Source organism: Petromyzon marinus (genome assembly GCF_048934315.1).
Source record: "Petromyzon marinus isolate PM22_M1 ecotype Great Lakes invasive population chromosome 76 unlocalized genomic scaffold, UKy_Petmar_22M1.pri1.0 chr76_unloc.1, whole genome shotgun sequence".
Taxonomy (NCBI): domain Eukaryota; kingdom Metazoa; phylum Chordata; class Hyperoartia; order Petromyzontiformes; family Petromyzontidae; genus Petromyzon; species Petromyzon marinus.
Genome location: NW_027422618.1, coordinates 1683929 through 1691044, shown reverse-complemented (window position 1 = coordinate 1691044; position 7116 = coordinate 1683929). Strand labels below are relative to the sequence as shown.

The following is a 7116-nucleotide window of genomic DNA, read 5'->3' as shown; positions in this document are numbered from 1 at the left end:
ATCAACACCGCCACCATCACCACCACCGCCAGCATCAACACCACCGTCACCTACGCCACCACCACCACCACCATCGACACCACCATCGCCTTCACGACTATTAACACCATCATAACCTACACCACCACCATCGCCTTCAGGACCACCACCGCCTTCACGACCACCACCATCAACACCACCACAACCTACACCACCACCACCACCACCGACACCACCATCGCCTTCACGACCACCATCACCACCAACAACACCACCACCGACACCACCATCGCCTTCACGACCACCACCATCAACACCACCACAACCTACACCACCACCACCACCACCACCGACACCACCATCGCCTTCACGACCACCACCATCAACACCACCACAACCTACACCACCACCACCATCGCCTTCACGACCACCACCACCACCACCGCCGCCATCAGCCGCAGCCTTCAAGACTGAGCTCAAGGTCAGGCAGAGGGTAAGGATGCGCGCAATCCTCGCGGACGACTGTCGGCCTGGACTTGTGATTCTCCGAGCCATCGTTGACTTTCCCAAAGGCCGCGTCTTGGATTTAGATTTTTTAATTTGTCGCCGTTGCTACGTTTAAAATCTTTTCACTCGGCGAGAGGTGGACACCGATTCCGCTCCGGAGGGAAACTTCCCCGTCGCCCCGTCCCATCCTGGACGAGTCGTCCACTTGCGAGGATGACTCCGAAGCGCGATTCTGCAAAAACCCCAAAAACGAAATGTGTAAATGTTGTGGATTCAACTCTTCGACATCGCGGGTGGGCTGAAGCAGCGAACTATTTTGTCTTTTGTCAACGTGACGCTTTTTTTTTTTACCGATTGGCCGTGTCGGGTGGTGGAGGGTTACGGCACATTTGTGAATAACGGGATCTAACCCTGAAACGTTTATTGTGAAAACCAAAAGCCGTAAGACAGGACGAAGGCATTCATCCGCACGTGTAGCCTTCCGCAGACTGTTTAGTGTATAGTAGTCTAGTATAAAGTAGTGTAGTGTATAGTAGTGTAGTGTATAGTAGTGTAGTGTATAGTGTATAGCAGTGTAGTGTATAGTGTAGTGTATAGTGTATAGCAGTGTAGTGTATAGTGAATTGTATAGTAGTGTATAGTGTAGTGTATAGTAGTGTAGTGTATAGTGTATGGCAGTGTAGTGTATAGTAGTGTATAGTGTAGTGTATAGTAGTGTATAGTGTAGTGTATAGTGAAGTGTATAGCAGTGTGGTGTGTAGTAGTGTAGTGTATAGTGTAGTATATAGTGGTGTAGTGTATAGCAGTGTAGTGTGTAGTAGTGTAGTGTATAGTAGTGTAGTGTATAGTGTATGGCAGTGTAGTGTATAGTAGTGTAGTGTATAGTGAAGTGTATAGTAGTGTAGTGTGTAGTAGTGTAGTGTATAGTGAAGTGTATAGTAGTGTAGTGGTCCAACATGGACTAGACCCCGATACACCTGCACTAGTCAGGCACTGCCTCAACAATACCTACTTTACTTGGAATGGTTCCTTCTACAAACAAAATGAGGGTACCCCCATGGGATCCCCCTTGTCACCAGTGATAGCCAATATTTTCATGGAGAAATTTGAATCAGACGCCATCCAGACTTCCACCCGCAGACCTTCCCTGTGGAAGAGATATGTGGATGACACTTTCGTCATTTGGCCACATGGCCTCCCAGCTCTGAACCTTTTCCTACACCACATCAATTCCAGACATCCCGCCATCAAATTCACCATGGAGGTGGAGAAAGATGGCAAGCTGCCATTCTTGGATGTTCTGTTTGAGAGGAGACCTGATGGCTCATTGGGGCATTCTGTCTACAGGAAACCCACCCACACGGATTCCTACTTGAAGCCTGATTCCCACCACCACCCAGCCCAGAAGAATTCTCTCATCAAAACTTTATACAATAGGGCTCATTGCATTTCGGACCAACACCACCTGACCAGTGAATTAAAACATGTACACCTGGCCCTCAAAAGGAATGGATACTCTGACCGTACCATCCGCCAAGCTGTTTCTCCCTCCATACAGAAAAAAACACTTGATACTCCGGTCAAAACCATCACACTACCATATATAGCAGGCGTTACTAAAAGGATTTCCAAAATTCTAAACAAACACAAGACCCAGGTCCGGTTCAATACAGTACACAAAATTCGTGATCTGATCCCATCCGTGAAGGATGTCATTCCTGACTTACAGTACCCCGGGGTTTACAAATTGAGTTGTACCTGCGGTGACTGCTATATCGGGGAGACAAAGCGACATGTCTCTGACCGAATTCGCGAGCACAAATCAGATTTGAAACACGGCAAAACGAATTCTTCTGCCGTGGCTGATCACTGTTACAACGCTGTGGGTGATCACGATATAATTTTCTCCGATACCAAGGTTCTTTGCAAACCCACGGGTTTTTATCAGAGATTTGTTCACGAGGCAATTCAGATCTACAAGCACAGACACAATTTCAACCGAGAGGATGGTTTCAAATTAAGCAACCATTGGAAAGATGTTCTAAATCGAACCAAACATTAAACTAATTTCAATGGTACAGTATATTTTTTCAAGTAGTGGTACCCCAAACTTTCGCAGCTCTTACAAATTCCCTTTTCACACCACCAATAGGGAAACTCCCCCTCCGCCCCCCGCGCCAAACGGCAAGTTCACCCGAATGTACACCACCTCTATGCTAAGTCGGCCAATCAAATGCTAATTTTTTTATGCTAATTCCTTTGTCAAGGCACCTTGTTTCCTCGCACACAGCTTAAAGGTCGCGGTCTGAGCGTGGCTGTGTTTCACTCCAGCGCTGTCCTCCAGACAGCCTGGTCCCTTCACCTGATGAAGGCCGCTTGTGTTGTGGCCGAAACGTCGTGGTGATTTTTTGTTGTTTTATTTTTTACCTACGTGACTCTACCGAATAGAACCAAAGAGTATAGTAGTGTAGTGTATAGTGGTGTAGTGTATAGTGTAGTGTATAGTAGTGTATAGTAGTGTAGTACATAGTGTAGTGTACAGTGTATAATAGTGTAGTGTATAGTAGTGAAGTGTATAGTAGTGTAGAGTGGTGTCATGTAGTGTATAGTGTAGTGTATAGTAGTGTAGTGTATAGTAGTGTAGTGTATAGTGTAGTGTATAGTAGTGTAGTGTATAGTGTAGTGTACAGTGTATAGTAGTGTAGTGTATAGTAGTGTAGTGTATAGTAGTGTGGTGTGTAGTAGTGTATTGTATAGTGTAGTGTATAGTAGTGTAGTGTATAGTGTAGTGTATAGTGGTGTAGTGTAGTGTATAGTAGTGTATAGTCGTGTAGTATATAGTGAAGCGTATAGTAGTGTTGTATGTAGTAGTGTAGTGTGTAGTAGTGTAGTGTATAGTGTATGGCAGTGTAGTGTGTAGTAGTGTATATTAGTGTAGTGTATAGTGTATGGCAGTGTAGTGTGTAGTAGTGTGTAGTAGTGTATAGTACACTACTATACACTACTACACTACCTTACACTACACTATTACACTACTATACACTACTACACACTAAACTAATATACACTACACTATACACTACACTAATATACACTACAATATACACTACACTATACAATACACTACAATATACACTACACTATACAATACATTACTATACAGTACACACTACACTACTATAAACAACAACAATACACACTACACCACTATACACTCAGGCTAGGTTCACACACACACAGTGACGCTGGTGCCAGGCTAGGTTCACACACACAGTGACGGTGGTGCCAGGCTAGGTTCACACACACAGTGACGCTGGTACCAGGCTAGGTTCACACACACACAGTGACGCTGGTGCCAGGCTAGGTTCACACACACACACAGTGACGCTGGTGCCAGGCTAGGTTCATACACACAGTGACGCTGGTGCCAGGCTAGGTTCACACACACACAGTGACGCTGGTACCAGGCTAGGTTCACACACACACAGTGACGCTGGTGCCAGGCTAGGTTCACACACACACAGTGACGCTGGTGCCAGGCTAGGTTCACACACACAGTGACGCTGGTGCCAGGCTAGGTTCACACACACAGTGACGCTGGTGCCAGGCTAGGTTCACACACACACAGTGATGCTGGTACCAGGCTAGGTTCACACACACACAGTGACGCTGGTACCAGGCTAGGTTCACACACACACAGTGACGCTGCTACCAGGCTAGGTTCACACACACAGTGACGCTGGTGCCAGGCTAGGTTCACACACACACACACACAGTGACGCTGGTACCAGGCTAGGTTCACACACAGTGACGCTGGTGCCAGGCTAGGTTCACACACACAATGACGCTGGTGCCAGGCTAGGTTCACACACACACACACAGTGACGCTGGTACCAGGCTAGGTTCACACACACAGTGACGCTGGTGCCAGGCTAGGTTCACACACACACACACAGTGACGCTGGTGCCAGGCTAGGTTCACACACAGTGACGCTGGTACCAGGCTAGGTTCACACACACAGTGACACTGGTACCAGGCTAGGTTCACACACACAGTGACGCTGGTGCCAGGCTAGGTTCACACACACACAGTGACGCTGGTACCAGGCTAGGTTCACACACACAGTGACGCTGGTGCCAGGCTAGGTTCACACACACACACACAGTGACGCTGGTGCCAGGCTAGGTTCACACACAGTGACGCTGGTACCAGGCTAGGTTCACACACACAGTGACACTGGTACCAGGCTAGGTTCACACACACAGTGACGCTGGTGCCAGGCTAGGTTCACACACACACAGTGACGCTGGTACCAGGCTAGGTTCACACACACAGTGACGCTGGTACCAGGCTAGGTTCACACACACACGCAGTGACGCTGGTGCCAGGCTAGGTTCACACACACAGTGACGCTGGTGCCAGGCTAGGTTCACACACACACAGTGACGCTGGTGCCAGGCTAGGTTCACACACACACACAGTGACGCTGGTACCAGGTTAGGTTCACACACACACACAGTGACGCTGGTGCCAGGCTAGGTTCACACACACAGTGACGCTGGTACCAGGCTAGGTTCACACACAGTGACGCTGGTACCAGGCTAGGTTCACACACACAGTGACGCTGGTACCAGGCTAGGTTCACACACACACAGTGACGCTGGTACCAGGCTAGGTTCACACACACACAGTGACGCTGGTACCAGGCTAGGTTCACACACACAGTGACGCTGGTACCAGGCTAGGTTCACACACAGTGACGCTGGTGCCAGGCTAGGTTCACACACAGTGACGCTGGTACCAGGCTAGGTTCACACACACACACAGTGACGCTGGTGCCAGGCTAGGTTCACACACACACAGTGACGCTGGTACCAGGCTAGGTTCACACACAGTGACGCTGGTGCCAGGCTAGGTTCACACACAAACAGTGACGCTGGTACCAGGCTAGGTTCACACACACAGTGACGCTGGTAGCAAGCTAGGTTCACACACACAGTGACGCTGGTGCCAGGCTAGGTTCACACACACACACAGTGACGCTGGTACCAGGCTAGGTTCACACACACAGTGACGCTGGAACCAGGCTAGGTTCACACACACACAATGACGCTGGTGCCAGGCTAGGTTCACACACACAGTGACGCTGGTGCCAGGCTAGGTTCACACACACAGTGACGCTGGTGCCAGGCTAGGTTCACACACAGTGACGCTGGTGCCAGGCTAGGTTCACACACACACAGTGACGCTGGTGCCAGGCTAGGTTCACACACACACAGTGACGCTGGTGCCAGGCTAGGTTCACACACACAGTGACGCTGGTGCCAGGCTAGGTTCGCACACACAGTGACGCTGGTGCCAGGCTAGGTTCACACACACAGTGACGCTGGTACCAGGCTAGGTTCACACACAGTGACGCTGGTACCAAGCTAGGTTCACACACACAGTGACGCTGGTGCCAGGCTAGGTTCACACACACACACACAGTGACGCTGGTACCAGGCTAGGTTCACACACACAGTGACGCTGGTACCAGGCTAGGTTCACACACACACAATGACGCTGGTGCCAGGCTAGGTTCACACACACAGTGACGCTGGTGCCAGGCAAGGTTCACACACACAGTGACGCTGGTGCCAGGCTAGGTTCACACACAGTGACGCTGGTGCCAGGCTAGGTTCACACACACACAGTGACGCTGGTACCAGGCTAGGTTCACACACACACAGTGACGCTGGTGCCAGGCTAGGTTCACACACAGTGACGCTGGTGCCAGGCTAGGTTCACACACACAGTGACGCTGGTGCCAGGCTAGGTTCACACACACACAGTGACGCTGGTACCAGGCTAGGTTCACACACAGTGACGCTGGTACCAGGCTAGGTTCACACACACACAGTGACGCTGGTACCAGGCTAGGTTCACACACACAGTGACGCTGGTACCAGGCTAGGTTCACACACACAGTGACGCTGGTGCCAGGCTAGGTTCACACACACACACAGTGACGCTGGTACCAGGCTAGGTTCACACACACACAGTGACGCTGGTGCCAGGCTAGGTTCACACACACAGTGACGCTGGTACCAGGCTAGGTTCACACACACACAGTGACGCTGGTACCAGGCTAGGTTCACACACACAGTGACGCTGGTACCAGGCTAGGTTCACACACACAGTGACGCTGGTGCCAGGCTAGGTTCACACACAGTGACGCTGGTGCCAGGCTAGGTTCACACACAGTGACGCTGGTACCAGGCTAGGTTCACACACAGTGAGGCTGGTACCAGGCTAGGTTCACACACACACACACAGTGACACTAGTGCCAGGCTAGGTTCACACACACACAGTGACGCTGGTACCAGGCTAGGTTCACACACAGTGACGCTGGTACCAGGCTAGGTTCACACGCACACACACAGTGACGCTGGTGCCAGGCTAGGTTCACACACACACAGTGACGCTGGTACCAGGCTAGGTTCACACACAGTGACGCTGGTACCAGGCTAGGTTCACACACACACACAGTGACGCTGGTACCAGGCTAGGTTCACACACACACAGTGACGCTGGTACCAGGCTAGGTTCACACACACACAGTGACGCTGGTACCAGGCTAGGTTCACAC

The 7116-nt window shown here is 50.4% G+C and overlaps 1 protein-coding gene across 1 annotated transcript in view; it reads right to left on the bottom strand.

The window, feature by feature from the left end:
* Positions 1 to 394: 394 nt before the first annotated feature.
* The window catches only part of LOC142908192 (uncharacterized), a 39153-nt gene continuing 32431 nt past the window's right edge, over positions 395 to 7116 (bottom strand). Inside the window, exon 4 of the mRNA XM_076058510.1 lies at positions 395 to 718. The gene's annotated coding sequence lies outside the window, so the exon portion shown is untranslated. The remainder of the gene's footprint in view (positions 719 to 7116) is intronic.